We start from the raw sequence: 21134 nt of genomic DNA on the forward strand, positions 1-21134 counted from the left end.
ATCATTACTCAGTCAGATGAATAATGTTAATTGATTCAAAGTAATACTCAAGCAATTTTCCTCACTTATCTTCATGAGTATTCTATGTGAATGTTATTGCATGTATATATTATAATTAGCATTGAGATTATTTGGTGTTTCTATTTGATAAAATTGTATAATAATTTGAATATTTATCTGTATGTATGTATTAAGTCATATAATGAATCGGATAACCTTAAAACTAGTTATATTAGATTTAGTACCTTCAAATTACTACAATATAAAAAGGATGTATCAAAGTATCAATTAGAATGTACTAATTAGAAATGTATCAAAGTGAGGGCACTTTTACTATTGACATAAACAATACCTCAAAGGGTCCAAATTTGAGGTCATTTTTCTCGTGACACCATGGATGGATGTTTTAAAATAGTTCCATTGCATTGGATTTATCATCCTCAAATTAGTATATATATGCCCTTTCTTGGATACATGCCTAATTGCTTATATATATAAGCAATTAGGCATGTATCCAAGAAAGGGCATTTCTACTGTGACATAAGCGGTACTATAAAAACTTCAACTTGAGGCCATTTTTCTCGTGGCGTAATCGATGAATAAGTTTACAGGGTTTGTTCGTAAAGTAATGAGACTGACCGCTATGCGGCGCTCCAGTCACCAGCAGCGCGCTCGCCGGTGGTGGAATTCAGGATGAGGGGGTCCAAGCTAAGCAACGCATCGGGCGGCAATCGTGTTAGAACTTTGACACAGTGAGGATGCGTGAGGTAAAAGTTGTTTTCGAGTTTTCGTCATGGCAGACGAACCGTTAACATCGTTTCCTACAAAGAAGTCCTTGAGCGCCTGCACAGAGCTGTCCAACGGAAAACGACCGGAGATTGCTGATTGCTGGAAGCTCCACCACGACAACGCTCCAGCCCACACCGCCTTCGTTGTGATCGCTTACCTTGCCCGAATAGGGGTTGCAACCTTGCCGCAGCTATCGTACAGCTCCGATGTGAGCCCACCAGACTTTTTTTCTGTACCGAAAACTCAAGAAAAGCCTGAAAGGTCACAGAGTCAACGGATTGTCACAGAGTCTCTGAAAGAGGTTACGACAGCTGACTTTCAGCGAGCCTTTGCAGCGTGGGAATCGTGTTGGCAGTGGTGTATCGACAGCCAACGAAACTATTTTGAACAATTTTAACAATTTGAACAATTTTGCGAAAGCATTTGATAGAGTAAATCATAATGTACTAATAGAGAAACGTTGCAATTTAACTTCTCCGCAGAGTGAATTGGGCTGTTCGAGTCGTATTTGAGAGACCGAAGGCAGTTCGTTGTATAATATAAGGGATACAAGTCAACCGAATACTTACAACTATCTGGTGTTCCACAAGGGTCAAATTTGGGTCCACTACTATTTGTAATATTTATAAATGATCTTTCTAGATGTGTAACGTATTCCCACAAATTGTTGTATGCAGTTGATCTCAAACTTTTTAGATGTATAAATTCCATAAATGACTGTAATCAACTTCAACAAGATATAAATTCAGTAGTGAAACGATGTCAAAGTAATTTATTGAATGTAAATATTAGTAAATGTAAAATCATGAGTATTACAAAACGTAAAAAACCAGTGCAATTTAACTATTCAATTAATGAGACTCAACTACCCGTTGTAAGTACTGACAATGATTTAGGAGTAATGTATGATACGAAATTTACATTTGAACCTCATGTTGATAACATAATAAATGAAGCGAACAGAAATCTTGGGTTTATTCTAAGAATTAGTAGGGAGTTTCGTAAACCTGCCACGCTTCAAAAATTGTATCAAACTTATGTTCGATCCAAACTCGAATATGCGACGCTTGTATTGAACCCAGATACCAAAAAACTCACTAAAAATAGGAAAAAATCCAGTCCAAATTTCTTAGATACCTTGTATATATTTTCCAAGAACTGAAAACTCTAATTCATTAAATAGGAATTTTGAAACTCTAACTCTCAAACAAAGGAAGAACGTTATCTGACATGATATTTTTATACAAGATACTTAATAATAAGCTAGACTGCAACGAATTGCTTTCCAGCTTTCAAATAAACGTTCCAGGTAGAAAAACACGTCCAGAAAACTATAACTTCTTTTATTGTGCAAAAGCAAGGACGAATATCCTAAATAAGTCGCCAACATGGAGGATTAGTGCAACCTACAACAGACTCTTAAAAATGACAAATAATATATATATTTAAGCTGATTGCCTCACAAGGTTTAAAAGGGAAATTGTAAATATATTATTTCATGAAAGATGAACCCTGTAATTGGGTATAATACCTGTTGTATTAATAAATTCTTTTTACTAGACCCAGTCTCATTATTTTACGGACAAGCTCTGTAAAAATGTTATAATTTCATTGGATTTAGCTTCCTCAAATTAGTATAAAAGCGCAATTACGAATTTTATTCATGTGTACGCACTTTTTACTAATACCATGTTCGGATGTTTTATATATATATCGTCTCGAAAGCAGATACGGATTATCATGTCTCTCGTCTCGTCTCGAATTTGAAAACGTAATTATCGTCTCAATTTGCGTCTCGTTTGCAACACTAAGCATACTTCGTTTATTTATTTATTTATTTATTTATTTATTTTACATCGGAAAGCATGTTATGTCTAAATTTATGGAAATTTACTTGAAAGATACAAGTCTGAAGCCGTTTATCTATCAATATTAAAATTAAATAAATATTCATAAACTGTATTAATAAAGATTACGTAAAACATAAATCTAGAGACATTAGATTGAAATAAAAATATATATATATAGACACGATACATATTTTCTAATTCATGATTATGCCTTTGACAGCAGACATGTTGTTTCTGACAAATTCAACAACTGCTCACACTGACATTCGTATGATCATTGTTGCCAATTGCTTCAGACACGCAAGGTCAGAATGGGTGAGATTAAACATCAGTCTTCTAATTAATATATACGCTTCCTGATATGAGTACTCCATGTAAAAAGGAAAGCAAGAAAAGAAAAGGCATTTATTTGAGTTCAGAGGCGAAGCCAGATTTCTCGCCCTGTGTAGGTTACTGTTGAGCCATGAAATACTCAATAAAGATTATTTCACCAACCGGTTACACTCAATATGGGTAATCGTGAGCTGAAAAATTTTCGTTCCTGTAAAATCTATACAAAACTATTAAGACGCCTCATTCCGGCGAAATTAAAATACCGCTAATTTTACAGTAATTATGTAATAATTTCAAATAGATAAAAGATAATTGACATGTGGAACAAGAGCGCCTTAGACAATATTATTTTGCGTGAGGTACCGTTATCACAAGTCACCTAATGGCTTTCCGTTTTCAGCCGTTTACAAACGCGAAAATAAATGCCGATTTTCAAAATGGCTCGAAATCGAAAGCAGAGCAGATAAGTGAGTCGTGATAACGGTATATCATGTAAAATGATATTGTCTAGGGCACTCTTGTTCCACATTTCGATTATCTTTTATATATTTGGAGATTTCACATAACTACTATAAAATTAGCGGTTTTTAATTTCCCCGAGATGAGGCCTCTTAATATAAAGGATATGAAAACTAGTTGTGTGAGATCGCTGATTGGACATCTTAGCGATTATTCTGTTGCACTTTATTATGGTGGTAAACTTCATACGATTTTGCCTAGGAGAAACGGATGTGAAGAAAAGATTCCAATTTTACATAAATCTTATTTGAACTCGCAATCGCTAACTTCAATAGAACTCGAAGTCGCGCTTCCTAACCTCGATGGAACTCACATATGCCCTCGTCAGTCATAATGCGAATAAAACTCATGCCCAATCTGGAAATCAAACTCACGCTCGACAACATGAACGGGACTCAAACTCGTTCTCGATAACTTCAATGGTACTCAAACTCACGATCAGCAACTTTAATGGAACTTGAACTCGCGCGCCAACATCTATGGGTCTTAAAATTGCACTCGCCAAGATCAGAAGAATTCAAACTTACGCTTTTAAAACTCGATTGGACTTAAACTCGCGCTCACAAACTTTAGTAAGACTCAAAACCGCGCTCGTAAACTTTAATGAAACTCAAAAAAGCACTCATTAACCTCAATGGTATTCAAACTTGGGCTCGATAACCTCAATGGAACTCAAATTTGCTCTCGCGAATCTCAAGGCGAATTGAACTCATGTTCGATTATGCCAATATGGAAATCAAGTACACTCTCTAGAATATTAATGGGACTCAAATGCACTCTCAATAATCTCAATCAATTTCAAAGTTGCGCTTAACAACTTCAGTGAAACTTAAATTCGTGCGCCAATATCAAGCTTCCGCTCATCAACCAAATGGGATTCAAACTCTCGTTGGTCAGCCACACTGGAAATAGAATTTGCCAGTTTCGAATTTTTTGGTGTTGTGACATGACTTTTAAAACGTCAATACGTAAATTTCTTATATTTTTGAATATCAATATGTAAATCCTTTAGACAAACTGCACATCTACGGAGGAAAATTGGTGTGGAATTCTTTCACTGACCAGGATTTTCGCACATTTTAAAGAGTAAGCATCTAACTTAGTTTGTCTGGTTGTCGAAGTGAACCTCGAATAAGTATACCAGCTTTTTAGACAGGAATACCAGAAGCAGCTTTTGATAATTATTCTTAATAATTATATTTAATAGTAACACCTATGTTCTTGGAAAGTACCGTGAAAAATATACTTAGTCTCCTTTCGATATCCTTTGTCGATATTGCCTTTAAAACCTTTTCATTTAACCGTTTTTATTTTTAAAGAAAAATAAAAAGATATCTGTCGACGGTAGATGGAGCTGCAGACATCCCTGTGAGAGCGGCCGAACGGCTACTATACGTCAAGAAAATTCACTGTTTTTCTTTTTAAAATCGTTTTTTTGGAGCATGAAAACTCCATAGGCATTATGATAAAAGAAATGGACTCTGATTTTATTTAATAATAATTTATAAAACTATAGTATGTAGGCAGACATTCAAAACAAAAACCATGTGACACTGTTTACACGATTATTTTTTTTTTTTTTTACTTTTTCGCCGCTAGAGGGGTAATAATTCATGGAGTTAGTATCACTATTATCTCATATATGGCAGAGAAAAGCATGTATCGAATTTCAATATTATTATTATTTTTAAATCCGATTTAAACTACTTGCTAAGCAAAAAATACGTGTATTGTAAAAGTTATTAACGTGTAACAGTTTCGCTATCCACTTGGAATCATCAGACACTTGTAAAGTATCTGTCTATTGGAAATGAAGTAACTATGTATTGGATATAAAAAAGCATAAACTTTTAAAAACTTTAAAAAAAACTTTGTTTAAAAGTGTACATTCTCAGACACATGTTGTAAATGCACATTTGTTAATAAACTCGACTAACTTCGTTCTTTCCTTTCCGCATACCTTCAAGCACAGCCTGATACTTCCCAATTAAGTCATCATTCTTGAATTGATCAAAACCACGAAAAACAGAACAACAAAGGGTATTCAACACACGATTGGGACAGGTGCAGAATCATCGGAGAGAAGCAAATCCCACCATTGGAGGACCACCAACTCCACAAGACAAAGAGTACCATTCTGACGGTTCATCGCCGCAGATACCTTTAAGTTTGTCACCAGAGTAGTAAAATGAAGGTGTAGGAGGACAACATCGCAAAGACGCATCATCGACGCCCCTTGCAGTTCAACAGGATTAAGATCCAGATGTTGACTGTCAGCAGCTAATCCAGACTTCTCCAGAGAAAAATATTCATCATTCCAAATGACCAAAACGACGCCAGCCCTGTTAAATCTCTCAGGCTAGTGCTCATCCTTTATCTTTTAGTCATAACCTTTTCTCTTTCTCTCACCCTTTTCCCCAACTAGTCATTTTCTAAATTAAAAACATTTGAATTTTATTTAAATTCAACCACAATTTTACAGTTAAGTACCGTGTTGTGCATCAGTTCCATCCCCATTTGGTTGCATTTATTTATTACATATTCTAAGCTATAACTGATGACACAGCATCGGCACACACTATAAATACACAGATAATGACAAATTGTACAGGGTGTTCCATTTAAAACGCAAGTTGGAATAAGGTATAGGCTAACTATTGAACGGAACGAGGTACATGTATAAATGATACACCAATTTTTAGCATGATCCATGTAGATATTTTTTAAAGGAAAAAGCAGCTAATAAATCCCACGTGTGTACATGCAGTGTTGCCAAATGTAAATGAAAGTGTAAACAAAATATTTACAAAACATGGTAAGTTGCATGTCACACATGTGCATGGACATGCAGCCCACAAATTTCATCGCTGATTTGTGGGTTTGATCGGTAGTTACCGTAGTCGAAGAAGAACGGTTTATTTTCACCATCAGCTTGTTCAGAATTCTGCCGTTAATGGCGTACCGGCGAAAAACGTGGTTTTTGAAGTTTTGCGCTACGCACGGGCAACACTGCCTGTGTTTAAGTACAACAGCATGTGTGTTTAAGTACTGTTTATCACATATTCATATTGGAATGATGGTACCGGTATCAGTACTTAGTATGAATTACCGATATTTGTAAAGAAAATTATGTATTTTTTGGTACCGGCACAGGAACCACATTATGATAGTTTGGCATATGTCCCACAAAAATGCCAACTCAGGAACAGAAAAAATCCCTGTCAACTAATTTGCCTTGGTTGCTCTTTATGTCCAAGAATCAGTGGAATATTTACGGGGTTTGGGGCTTTCAGGCTGAAACCCACTCAAATTGTATCATTTCTTTTTTTAGAAAAAATCTAATGTTGTTATTCCTATGCGTATAAGCTTCACCCCTCCCCCCCAAAAAAGTATAGTATTTGTTTTTTTTAAAAAAAAAAGAAAACTAAGCTTTTGTGAAGCCCCTCTCAAACTGTTTTTCTGCACCATTGTTCGTAATTTATTTTGCAACAAGAAATCTATTCTGGCATCTACCTAAATAGGAAATTTACCCAAATTAGAAGGCAGGAGGTACCAGTAGTAGTTACTTCCTATCTAAGGGGTTGCTTTGGACCGGTGCAAAGTAACCCCGATTAGAGTATCAAACCGCCTTCTCCCAGTTTTATTTTTTTATGACTTTAAAACGTTTCGCACTTCAATTTTTAACTATTTCTTCAAAGTCCCATTATACATAGTAGCATTTTACAAAATTGACTTAACTTTGATGGAAATCCTTGTACTAGGTGATATCTTTCAAATTTCCTCGGCCTTTACAATGACCGTTTTCCATACCTACTACAACAACAAACCCTTCGGATAATTAGAATTGGTGTTAACCACCAACATTACAGCCAAAATACAGTTAATGTTCTATCTTATGGCGGCAGTTGAAACTTTCTCTTTACAGTTCATGGTTTTATCGACAGAGGACTGTGCAACTCTTTTCATATTTTGTGCAAAGTTATCCCTGAAGTGCAAAATAACCCCGTCTTACCCGATTTTTAACCTTACAAATAATCTTAAATATGAATACTAAGTAAATAGTAAAGAATACATAAATAATACAGAATATATAAATAAATAATAAACAAAAATTGCCTGTATAACTAACACATTCAATCTTTAAGGCTCCTAAACGTGCTCACAATACTGACCTGAGGCTCGACTGTTCTGACCTTTGATGAAGATAGGCCGGTCTAATCTAAGAAAACTTGTCTAATATTCTAAATCTTCTATATATACACAGAAATCAGTGCATTAAGTAAAAATCCCTTCCTTTACTTTGAAGGATAGAACCTTAATTTTTACGAATGTAACTTCCCTCAAGGACTGCCACTGCGTCTGAATATTATTTATACTTCAAACAAATTTTATTTTATTTTATTTATACAAGTAACAATACAGACATAGTGGACACACACACTTCACACACAAATAGTATATCTATATTCTTAGGCCGGAAATTCTCCGGAACTCCAGAGACTATTATCCAGGCCTATACAAAAAAAAAGTTAGAAACTAGCCAATATGGCCAGATTGCCTCCGGTATTCCACGAGGCCAGAAAAAAAAAAGAAGAAAGAAAAAAACATTAAAACACATACTATGAAATACATAAAGACAGACAAACACATACATATATATATTGGTGGCAACACTTCTAATACATACACCACAACTATAAAATTATTATTATTTTTTATTTATTTATTTATTTATTTATTTATTTATTTATTTATTTATTTTTTACATTTATTAGCACCTCCGGAAATCCTTGAGGTTAAATTCCAGCCATTGCTTGCTGCATAACTTTCAGTCCATAACTTATTTGCTTCCTAAGCAATCAATGTATGCTACTAGAGTGTGAATCCTACCTAATTTCACAGAAAAGGTGGGTACCCCGAACTAATACGAATAATACTTTTTTTTTTTTTTTTTTAAATTGCAGCGCATTGAATCATAAACATAATACAAGTGATTAACGCTAGGATAAAAATTACAGGAAACATGGGAGTTTTGTTTGAATGATTTCACCAGTTTTATTGCATTTAAAACACAATCTAAACTCATTTTTAGTAGATACACAAACTTCCATTAATTGGCACCAACTCTTGTTATGTATATAACTTTACCAACTTGACGCACATAGGTCCTAGTGATATTCCCATCCCGCGATCACTTCAGCCATTGAATAGGATATTGTGTCAGAATGTCACGGAAATTGGGTTAATACGAAAAGGTCATCCGTCCACATCCATATCGCCTCTATTATCATTCTATGACAGCAACTGTGTAAAGAGACTTCAGTTGATAATTATTTTGCTTTTACTTTCTATCGAATATTCCTATTGATACTACTAGCTCGTTATCTAGCATGTATTATGTTCTCTATTATTATTATTATTATTATTATTATTATTATTATTATTATTATTATTATTATTATTATTATTATTATTATTATTATTATTATTATTATTATTTTAATGATCATGTATTAATTAATAAGTACCATAGATTAAAAGTAAATTCCTCGAAGAGCTATGATTAACCTAATAACTTTAATTTAGTTAACTGTTATATGATCAGCATAGTGGTATCCATTGCTATTATTTCTGGCATATTAGATCCGAATGACCACCATAAAAGCCTTTTATAGTAAAAGTAATACAAAACTTAACATTTTTCTTTAGCTTGTTTCTCATAAGTGAAAGGAGATAATGAAATGCAACTTGCCACAATCATAGATAATATTATTCTACAACAGAAAATATGAACCTGAAGAATTTTCAGTGTTGACATCCATAGAAATAACAGTGTTGTCAGAATAATATTTTCACAAAAATCTAACATTGTAAGTTATGGCAGCGACTGAAGGAACGAACTCAACTGCATTTGATTACGTATCATGTTGTTTTGGTATCCTGTCAAATAGTTTATAAATGTTATTATTTAATTTTAATAATGTCATGTTAAAACTATTTTGCTTATTACAAACTAAATACAACCATTATTTAAAAAGTAGTTCACAGGATTCCAAGACAACATGATACCTAATAAAATACAACTGAGTTCATTTCTCTAGCTACTGCTTTAACTTAGATTTTGGGGTGAATGTTATACTGGCAACACTGTAATTTCTATGGGTGGCAATATTGAAAATTCTTCAGGTTCACATTTTCTGTCGTAAATAACATTATCTATGATTGTGATAAGTAGCATTTCATTATCTCCTTTCACTTATAGAAAACAAGGGGGCACGGAGGCTCACTGGTAAAACGTTCACCTCCGGTGCTTGGGGTCCCTGGTTCGATCCCAGTTCGCACGGTGTGGACTTTGTGCTGGACAAAGACCGTTCTCTTGCGTTTTCTCGGGGTTCTTCCGTTTCCTCCCACTTTCTTCATTCAGCCATTTCGTTCATTTCTCATTATCATTGTCTCCTTTAGCCTAACCGGCATAACCATGGGAAGTAAAACTTAAAGATTTCATTTCATTTTATAGAAAACAAGGAAAAGAAAAAATAAATTTTGTATTATTTTTAGTATGTCAGGCTCTTAACGAACAAACAAATAAAGCAATAAAGTATCAAAGAGTCTCCCAATTGTTTCACGATGATCTGCATCAAAATTTATCTGCTCCCACTTGAAATTCAAAAACTACAGACACTAACAATTCTGATTTTAAAAAATAAGGTTTTTTTTTTTTAATGTAAAGAGGATTTCTAGACAGAATTTTCAATTTTACTCGAAGCAAAAATTCTTTCACCTAATAAACCCTTTCTGAGTTTTACGCTGTGTCCGAATGAGACAGTTCACCTTTCAGTGTTTCCTTTAAAAGAAACTCGAAAGCTTGCCACAAATTCTACGAAATTATTATCCTATAGTGACTTTGTGTCATAGCGTACATCATGTAAAAGAGTTTGGTTTTTCACAGTGTACACGACGTGAAAAATTCGTGTAATTCTTCTTCTTCTTCTTCTTCTTTTTTGAACGACTCAACAATGATTTCCCTGCCGCCTCCTCAAAGAGGAAGAAAAAAATTAAAAATATTTTCAAAGATGTTATTGCTCATATTTCGGAGTTATGAAACCCACATACAAGCAGAGTTAATTGGATTGCATATACTGCCAGGATAACTCCTACTATTATCTCCTATAGAAATATATTGAGAACTGGGTTATTGATTATCCGTACTTGAAGTACCCGGCTATTTGAGGCAATCGCAAAGCGTATTTATTACTCATGCGTAAGCTCGGAATACGCTGACCATGTATTTAAATCTAGATGGCTAATCAGAAACGCGAAAGCAATAAAAACGTGGAGAAAACGTCATCTCGAGCGTATTTGGTGCATTTCGGAACAATAGACCGCCTGCTGTTTAAAAGATTTCAAAAGGAAGAAAAAAAGGAAAGACGTGTTGCCAGGCAAAGGGATTGTAGCAAGAAACAGCTGCTTGGAAGATGGTTTGTGCAGAGTATTCGAACTCTGCTATTACACACCTGGACCTGGCAAAAAGACCCGGAAACCCTGACTGGCTCACAGTATGATTTACAACTCTGGTGAAAGTAAAATTACTGAATAGCCACATTGGCCGCGTTCGCTACAGGGGGTAACGCTTTCTCAAATAGCCTTGTTCTAAGACCAACTAGATAGACCAGATCCATCAATGAACTTAATTCTTAATTTTTAGCTCTCTACACCCTGGCTAAAATTTATGGTGATCCATCGAGTAGTTCTTGAGGTTTTATGTCTTCCGCGCAGACACGCGGATAGACAGATTAGATTACACGGGAAACCGATTTTTTGATTGTCCATATCTTTGCAAGCAATTGGATTAATCACCTCCATGCGAAGAAAAAACAAACCTTATATTTACGTAAACGGTATTGTAAAACTTCAGCTGTATAAATTAAATTTGGTCGCCACGCCATTAAGAGATTTGTCGAATGTGTAATGAAAAATCATGGTGAGGAATGACGTACTTTTCAGTGCCACAAAGTTTTTTTTTTTTTTTTCGATTTTCTTGAGAACTACGCACGAAAATTTAACCATAAGTGTGTTCTTTTGTTCAACTAGATATAATCTACTGCCTGATATATGCTGTATCTTTGGACAATAATTTAATGAAACAGAAATTGAAATGTAAGCGTTAATGATGATTTTAGGCTATTACTCATTAATCATACTCTATGTTGTAACCTTGCTAGTCTCATAATGAGGGGTTTATTCTAGCATCAGTTTCATTGTAATAGCTAGCGTGGTTTTCGAATAGCGTATTTTTTTTTTTTTTTTTTTTTTTTAGTGCTTTACAAAGAAATAAGTTTTTCCCTATTTTCTCGAAGAATACGCACTAATATTGTATAATTTAATAAAAATTAGCCAGTTTAATTGACATTTAGACCATAAGTGTTACAGAGAGAACTCAGTAGGGCACAGGAGGAAATCTTAAATAATGAAATGAAATCTTTGAGTTTTACGTCCCACGGTTATGCCGGTTAGGCTAAAGGAGACGGTGATAATGAGTAATGAATGAAATGGTGGAATGAAGAAAGTGGGAGGAAACGGGAGAACCCCGAGAAAACCCACGCACACGGTGTTTGTCCACCACAAAGTTCACTTGACGGGAGCTGGGTTCGAACCCGGGACCCCAAGCGCCAGAGGTGAACGCTCTTAAATAATGAGGCATGTTTGTGTGTGTGTTATATATAATATGGGTTTCTGTCTACTCCTCGTCAACATGATTCCCCTACCACCAAAACAGCAGGAAACAGACCAAAAGGACTAATACAGGAATGAAAATTAAAGCTAAGAGAGTTAAATGAATCAGTAATATACAACCTCTGTCCAAAAAATTCGGTGAATGTGTCTATATTTCGAATGGATTCTTGTCTTACATAAAACACCAATTAGTCTTTCGAAGTAATCCCTGTTGATGGTAATGCACTTCTGGGAAAGGCTGTACATATTCTGAAAACTCGAGTGTACTCGTCTTTCGGGATGGCTTTCAGCTGGATGGTAATATTGCGCTGGATGTCCGAGAACCTCTGGCTCTTCAGGGTTGATTTCAATTTAGGGAACAAAAAAGGCCGGGGGAGTATGATGTGTGATCGAGTGCATAACTCCCCTGTTAGCCAGTAACTACTGCAACAGACAGTGTGTGGTTGGGCATTGTCGTGGAGCAGGATCTAGTCCCTTTGTCTGTCGTACTGAGGGCGTACTAGCTTGATCCGTTGCAGCAGACGTTCCAGTATTTCCTTACGTAGCGGCAGTTAACGTGGTACCCTCAGGCAGGAATTCTTTATGGATGAGATCCTTAGAGACGAAGAACACCACGAGCATTGTCTTGATGTGGGATCCCTTATTTCGCACCTTCTTGCTTTTCGGTGACCCTGGATCCAGCCATTTCATATTTTAACGCTTGCCTTCGGGGCCATACCCGTTAAGATGTTAACAGTTTAGCTCTATTAACAACTCGGACAAGATGATTCCTCTAGATATCTATTACAAAATAAAAAATAAATTAATAAAAATTCGCTTCCGTTCAAAAATTATAGTGCGAAGTAACGGATGGACGGATTTACAACACAATCTTATAAGTCTTAGTGTATGATCCAAATAAACAAGAAGCACGTCCTTAATCGAATGAAATTTCTTTTAAGTAGAAAACAGTTTAGTTTCTACATAAAAGAGAAAAAATCTTTAGAAAAGAAAATATTAGGTTAGAAAAGTACGGTACTCCTAATTTCTGCCCCAAAATCATACAAAAGAAAAGAAAACATGGACATACAAACACAAACATACACAGCTTCAGTAGTCACGCGGTTCTTGTTTTTGTAAGTTATCAACAACACTTGTGTTAATTAGTTCTTGAGCATTTAACATCAGTTTGCTATTTAGAAAAAAAAAATATATGGAAAAAAGAAAGAAAAAACTCTATGAGCTAATGAAGTGTGACAAACACCGAGCGCATGCCTTTTCTGGTTGGATCGGACATGTTAGCTGTCCGTCACAAGCTTGTCAGCATTGGTAGTTTTATTTTATTTTTCTTTTATTTTTCTAAAAAAAAATTTGTTTTTTGTTGGGAAAGAAATTCCACCGCCCAACAAGATCGCTAACAGCCTCTTGTTTACGATCAGTGTTGCCATCTAAACTAAAATGTTGTTTTGCATAACAATAGGATTTTTCAAACTGGCAACATAAAAGGAATAAATCATTAAAAAAACGGCAGACAATGGCGTTCATTATTCTATTAATAAAGTCCATATAAATATAAGCTAAATTCTTATACAGACTCAGATATACCGTTTGAAATTCAACATTTTTTTAAAAAAATGTATGACATGAGAAATCCATTTCCCTGACTTTCCCTGACCTTTGGCAGGAAATCCCCTTACTTTTATGACAGGTGTCGGGTGACACTGATATATAAATAAGGAATAAATAATCGTGATTCTTTATATGAGAACATTTATTCTATTGAGACAAATAGCAATGAATCGCTCATACGTACATTCCATGTCCTTTTCTCCTTTACAATAAATTATTTATGTTGCTTCGACAAATTTCTTAATGGCACAGTGAGAAAATATAATTTGTAGAACTAAATATTTTTAACACTGATTATGAAAATCTTATGTTACTTTTCTTCGTGCTTACTACTGTATTCATTTCCTTATTGGAAACTGAGCACTGCAATAGTATTAAAAGTAACAATTATTTACATATATTTATATGTAATTCCTCCCCTCCAAAGAAAATGTCATATCTGGATAAAAGAGGGCATTTGGTAACTATTATTATTATTATTATTATTATTATTATTATTATTATTATTATTATTATTATTATTATTATTATTATTATTATTATTATTATTAAAGTATTCTGCCGTTTGGCAGAAACTAATGAGTTTTTTTTCTTAATTTTCAGTTAGGCCTGGAAATGTTTCTTCCATGTTTCTCGATTTTCAGCTTCCTCTTTTAACTCCCAATATTTTCTTCTATTTTTCAAATCATCGATCACTTGTGCTCCTCTTCTTCCTATTTCTCGCTTTCCTTCCATCTTTCCTTCTATGCTGGTATGAAAACGACAATTTCTTCGCAAGATATGTCCAATCCAATTGGTCTTTGTACGGAGGATGGTGGTTAGAAGTGTCCTCTTCTCTCCTATCCGTTTTTAAACATCTTCGTTTGTTACTCTTTCTGTCCACTTTATCTTCTTCTTCATCTTCCCCCAACATCACATTTCGAAGCTTTCTAAATATTTCTTCTCTAACTTGAGTAATGTTCAAGTCTCTGAACCATCAAGTACAGTGCTCCATAGATAGCACATGACCAACTGCTTCCTTAGTCCAATATTAAGACTACTTTTTTTTTTTTTTTTTTTGAATGCTTCTTTGGCTATGGCAATTCTCGACCTAATCTCTCTAGTGCGGTAACCAAAGGCAGCCGCGTACTGGTAACTCTACTCGTGACTCGTGACTAAATGCTTCTGTCTTTGCTGCAAAAGTCCTAAAATCAATTCCGTATGTAATTACAATGTATGTAATTAGATCCTACAATAAGCTGTATTTTCCAATCTCATATAGTGTCTGTGCTACGAAGTTGTACTAAATTAAAATCCCTTCTCTCCTTCTCTTTTTTCATTTTTTTAAAAAAGAGAAAAGCAAGTTTATTTTTTTAATATTATATCAATTAGTGAATCTTTACAAAGTATGTATTTGATTAGAATTATAGTGTTCTATAAATCTAAAATTTTATCTCTGCATCGAATGGCATGAGCAACATAAAATTTGACAATATTCGCAGTTCGGACCTCACGTAAAGGCAAAAAAACACCACCAAATCGATCAAACATTGGCTCTGATGTCCAACTGGCGGGAAAGTCAGAGGAAAATAATTTCTATCCCATAAATTGGCAACACTGTTGCATCCTCCATGACAATTCTTTCTCTTGACAGAAAAAAGCTGTTTAGATTTGTTTTATCTTCTCTTTTTTTTCAAAGGTTACTCTGTTACTTGCATTGTTGAGAGAGACAAACCCAACAGAAGCCAAAATAGTCCATCACGTGATTTTTTTTCTTTTTATGGTAATCTAGAAAAGACTGAAAGAAAGCATTTGTTATTTCATGACAAAAGACACATGTTTCCATTATAGTAACACTGCTTAGGAATTAACGACGAGGGAGGACAGAAAATGCCTTTTCGATTTTTTTTTTTTTTTTTTTTTAATCTCTTGACAATTTGCCGTCTTTTCCTTTCTGTTTATTATATGCCATTGTTACAAAATTCTAATGTCTCTGAAGAACCGTCATTATTCACGGAGTCCATCAATTTTTACTGGAGTTGTTCATCAGAGGATTTCAAATCATGTTTACGTTGACCAAAAAAAAAAAAGCTCTGTCCATCATGGAATGAGAACTAATCAAGCAGTGGTGAAACTAAAGGGGGCCGGCAAGTGGAAGAGCAAACCACCATACTATTCTGATATCTCCGGTGTTTCCTCCAGAAGAGTGGGTTGTAGCAAGCGTCGAATTTCGGCTTAGGTAAGATAGGCAATTTTAAGGCCAATAGCCTGGAGCTTCGGACAACGGATAATACTGTACACATTACGGAAACAAATAGGATTTTATTTAATCCGTTAAATCCGTTAATCCGTTAAAAATCAACTACTAAATTAATCAGTCAAAATGTTATTAATTTTTAATGCTTTTATTTAATCAATGCGTTAAAAATTAACGATTAAATTCATCGGTCAAAAACTTTGTTAATTTTTAATACACGGTGGCCTAAAAGTAGGTATACAGTACCGTACTGATCAGCTCATTGCATTTTATATCATTTCTTATTGTTATCCATCAGATGAACTTAGTTTCTTTATTATTTGTTCTTAAAGCCTTTTTACTTATATCTTAAGCTCGGAACAGCCAGAGCAAATAGACCCATAAGCTAGAATGTTATACTTGATCAATGCAGGAATACATACGTACTTTTGGGCCATCCTGTACTTTTAATTAACTAATCCGTTAAAAAAATAATCAATTAAATTTTTCAGGAGTTAATTTTAAATCGATAAAAAAATTGTAACGATTAAAAAAATAATTATTAATTTAATTTCTTTCTTTAAAAATCATGTAAAATGAATAATTCTAATGTTTTTGATAACTCTAATTATAGTGTTCATTAATTATCAGTTTTGTTAGAAGTGAATCTTTGAAATGAAATATTTCAGTTTAACGTACCACGATTATGTCCTTTAGGCTAAGGGAGACGGATAATTAAGACAAGTGAATGATGGGAGAATTAATGATAATGGGAGTATCCCGAGAAAACTCACTTTTCTTTAGCTTGTTTTTCGTAAGTGAAAGGAAATAATGAAATGCAACTTACCACAATCATAGATAATGTTATTCTACAACAGCAAATGTAACCTGAAGAATTTTCAGTGTTGCCATCCATAGAAATTACAGTGTTGCCAGAATGATATTTCCCCCAAAATCTAAGTTGAGGCAGCCATTAGAGAAACTAACTGAACTGCATTTAATTACGTATCATGTTTTTGTATACTATGAACTACTTTTTAAATGATAGTTGTATTTAGTTTGTAATAAACAAAATAGTTTCAACGTACAGTTATTAAAATTAAATAATAATGTTATTTAAAACGTAATTTACAGGATTTCAAGACAACATGATACGTAATGAAATGCAGTTGAGTTAGTTCTTCTAATCGCTGGCTTAACTTAGATTTTGGGGGAAATATTATTCTAGCAACACTGTAATTTTTATGGATGGCAACACTGAAAATTCTTGGATTCGCCCCCCTGGACACCAACTGCCCCTCTTTCGTATGTGTTAGGGCACCACGGAGTATTATCTCCCGGACCCAAGGGCCCGACCTAGTTGTCTATTTCTGAGGTAGGGTGTGAGCCCTCCATTTCCGCCGGTAGAGACGGCGGTTTACACTAACTACCTCGATGAGGCTGTGACGAAGTCTTGCGTATGCTCTCAGATCCAATGCCACGGGTTATTCGCTTTGTGGAGATCAGGCCTAGGCTCTCATTTCCCGGTAACAATGGCACTATATGTCACAAACGGCTTATTACGAGTGGCGAAATTTTTCAGTGTGTGTGTGGAAACTTCTGGGAGTACCCTCGTACGTATAGTTCACGTCAGTATACCTACGAGGGTACTACCTGAGTAGTGATTCGGATATTTTTTTAAACAGTAGGCATCGTGTCATACAACCTCGGTGCTGAAAAAAAGGGACGTTGAACACTAATCAACAAGATCTTACTGATTCATGATAGGTTTTTTCGAGGATGTATTCAGTGAACTTCGGCCTGGAAAGTTAGAAAGATAGCGTTGGAGTCTGCTGCAATCGGCTACTACACATCACCTAGTTGAAAATGACACCGCATCTCGTTACAGGTAGTAAAATGTTCCAGTTCGTGAACATTTTCAACATTATTCGTGCTCTTTACTACTTCTGACGTGTGATACAGGAACGCGAAGCTATACTTCTGCAGTTCTCTTGTATCTGCAAATAAGAACAATCACGGAACAAGAAAGAAAAATATATATATCTGTTCTCAAGGCAAAGCTTACACATTATTCCGCTTGAGTTGCAGCGAGCATTGTGGAGGTTTTGCTTCAACAAGGCGAGGTCCAGCATGCGAAACGTGCTTAGAATGTGGAAAGTGATGCCACGCCTTCCCCCCTCATCCTATCTCCTATAACAGATGCCAAACAATTGTTATAGGAGACCATGAAAAAAGAACTCTTGTAATTTGTTGTCGCTTCTATATATATATATATATATATATATATATATAAATCTTTCACTCCAGTTCATTAATTTTCTGTTTTCGAAACACCCTTTGAATCGCAGAGCTCCTCATTCGTGGCTAAGCGGTTAGCGTACGCGCCTTTGAGACCTGGGTTCAATTCCCGGCGGGAGGTTATGTGGTTCGGATTCCACGTTAATCAGTAGGTCCCGTCTCATATAGCCTCGCTGCTGAAAAGGGACGTTAAACTCAGAATCGACTCGATCCTTTGAATCGCAAAGGAAAAGAACTGGCCCTGCGACTCTTTGCTCTAGTGTGCTAATTCTTCTGCCTAGTTTTAATAGGAAAATTAGGTAGAGCGTCCACACATATACATGATTCTATGGTTTAAGGTGGCGTTTCTCAAACTGCGGTTCGTGGATTACAAGTCGTCCTGGAGATCCTTAAGCTCCTCTTAGATTAAGGAATAATCTAAGAAAGAAAAGAAGGAAACAAATAAGTTCCAAGTGAACACCATCGCACACACTAAAGTTGAAAATGTCAGATTTTGGAAACTAGTTATATAAGGAGGGATACGGATAAAATCTGGCGGCCGAAACATCGCCGCCCAAAATCTCGCCTGACTAAAATATCGGGTGCCCAAAACCCCGCGGACCAATATTTTACCGAATCAGAATTTCGCGTGGACAAAACCTCGTGGTCCATAATCTCGCCTGGTTAAAACCTCGCCGTTCAAAACCTCGCTTTGTCAAAATCTTGCGGGATGAAACCTCTCCACAAAATTTGCCCACCTACAAACTTCACATACGTGTTCAAGAAAAAACAAGAACAACTTCAACTTCACAATAACCCAAGAAAAAGATCATCAGTGACTTTGGTCGGAAACGCTTAATTACGGAATTAGGGCTAATTGAAGATAATTCGTGGAAATTGTTGTTTCTCGAGTGCAAACCTCGCGGGACAAAAATATGAAAAACCAGTTGAAAATGCTCGAAGAGTATTGCCAGAACGAACTTAAAAATAACTATTTTTTTTTTTGAAATTTATATATTTTTTTTTTTGAAATTTAAGTTGTATATTAAATTTGATTAAATTCAATAGACAATACATTTACATATTTGGAACCTGTATATTAGGGGAGCTATTGAATTTGGTGTATAGAGCTGTCATTTTTTATCACCGAATATAAAATGCAGATATAACCAATGGCCACCGGTTGCTACCAACATGTTCACCATCCTCTTAGGTATTGATCAACACCAATATGATCTCTCTATGACTTACAGTTCCCTAGACATGGCTCCTTAAATCTCCCGAAATCGGAACTATTTTTGGTCAATACCTCGGGAACGGTAAGAATGCAGCAAAAAATTCAATCACTTCTTTGAGATAGTGTTTGATGCTATATCGAATGGAGGGCTCAAAATTGAAAAATTCGCAAATGACACACACACACACACACACACACACACACACACACACACACACACACACACACACACATTATATATATATATATATATACTAGCAGCGTTCACCCCGCTTCGCTGCGGTCACCCCGGAACGCAATAAACTTTGTTACTTAGATAATTTTTACCATAGTAGATTGCAGTAAATGTTAACATTATATCGCCTGTCATTTATGTTAACCCGCCGAGTGACACGGTCATGCGGGTTGCATATAAATACGTTTATTTTTACCTATGATGAACTAACAAAGGATTTGTACGTTATGGACACTTGAATGGTCAATTATCTCAAGACACTGGTAATTAAAAATTAAAGTGATATGATAAAAACCATCTAGGGTCCAAATCCTAATAACCCCCCAAAAATAAAAGAAATTGGTTCAGCCGTATTAGCGTGATGAGGGAACAAAGGATTTGTGCGTTCTCTTTTATATATATAAGAATATATATATATATATATATATATATATATATATATATATATATATATATATATATATATATATATATATATATATATAGAGAGAGAGAGAGAGAGAGAGAGAGAGAGAGAGAATTCAGTAACAAACTTTTTAAGTTCGTTGAAAAGCAGGGCACAAATTTTGTACATAAATTTACAAAACAAGATGAAAACAGAAGCTTTCAGAGAACCAAGACGAGACAACAAGAAATCCTTCGAGAATGGACAAGAAATGAGAAAATCTTATCTCACGTCTCATGGGTATCATTTCGCACACTCTGGATGTACGAGAAGCATTCATGCAAAATGGTGGGTTATGGGTCTTTGTGAGTGGGTCAGTGGGTCGTGGGTCAACAAGGCGTGACCCACCAGGACCCACCACACTCTATCTCACCGAACCACTTTGCTCAGTGCATTGTAGACAGCATCATCTGAACACTGGTGTAGTTGTCTACGTTTTACTTTCAAGGCCTCCATTTTTCTTTCTTTTTCGTTCTTTGTATATACTTAAACACAAACGAACTATTTGCTGAGCAAAACAATATATTCATATTTAAAAACTACATACATGTTACAGTTTCGACAACTAACACTGGCTTCATCAGATAGTGTCTGATGAAGCCAAAGTATGAATATATTGTTTTCCTCAGCAAATAGTTCGTTTGTGTTTAACTTTTTCTTTCGCTTTTATTTACCTGCCTACGGTGAGTATATCTAAGTCGAAAAAAAAGGCACTTTTACATATTGTTATTTGTAATTGTAACAATATCAATTGGATTTACGATTTGGCTTCCGAGACACAGTCGAATTTTATATTTTTTTCGTTTACATTGGACAACTTTGTTTTGATTTGAGGCTTTCAAATTTCATCCTATTATCCACTAAAAAGTATGTGTAATTCAACAAGGGAATAC

Source organism: Thermobia domestica, chromosome 8, assembly GCF_964235325.1.
Source record: "Thermobia domestica chromosome 8, izTheDome1.hap1.1, whole genome shotgun sequence".
NCBI lineage: Eukaryota > Metazoa > Arthropoda > Insecta > Zygentoma > Lepismatidae > Thermobia > Thermobia domestica.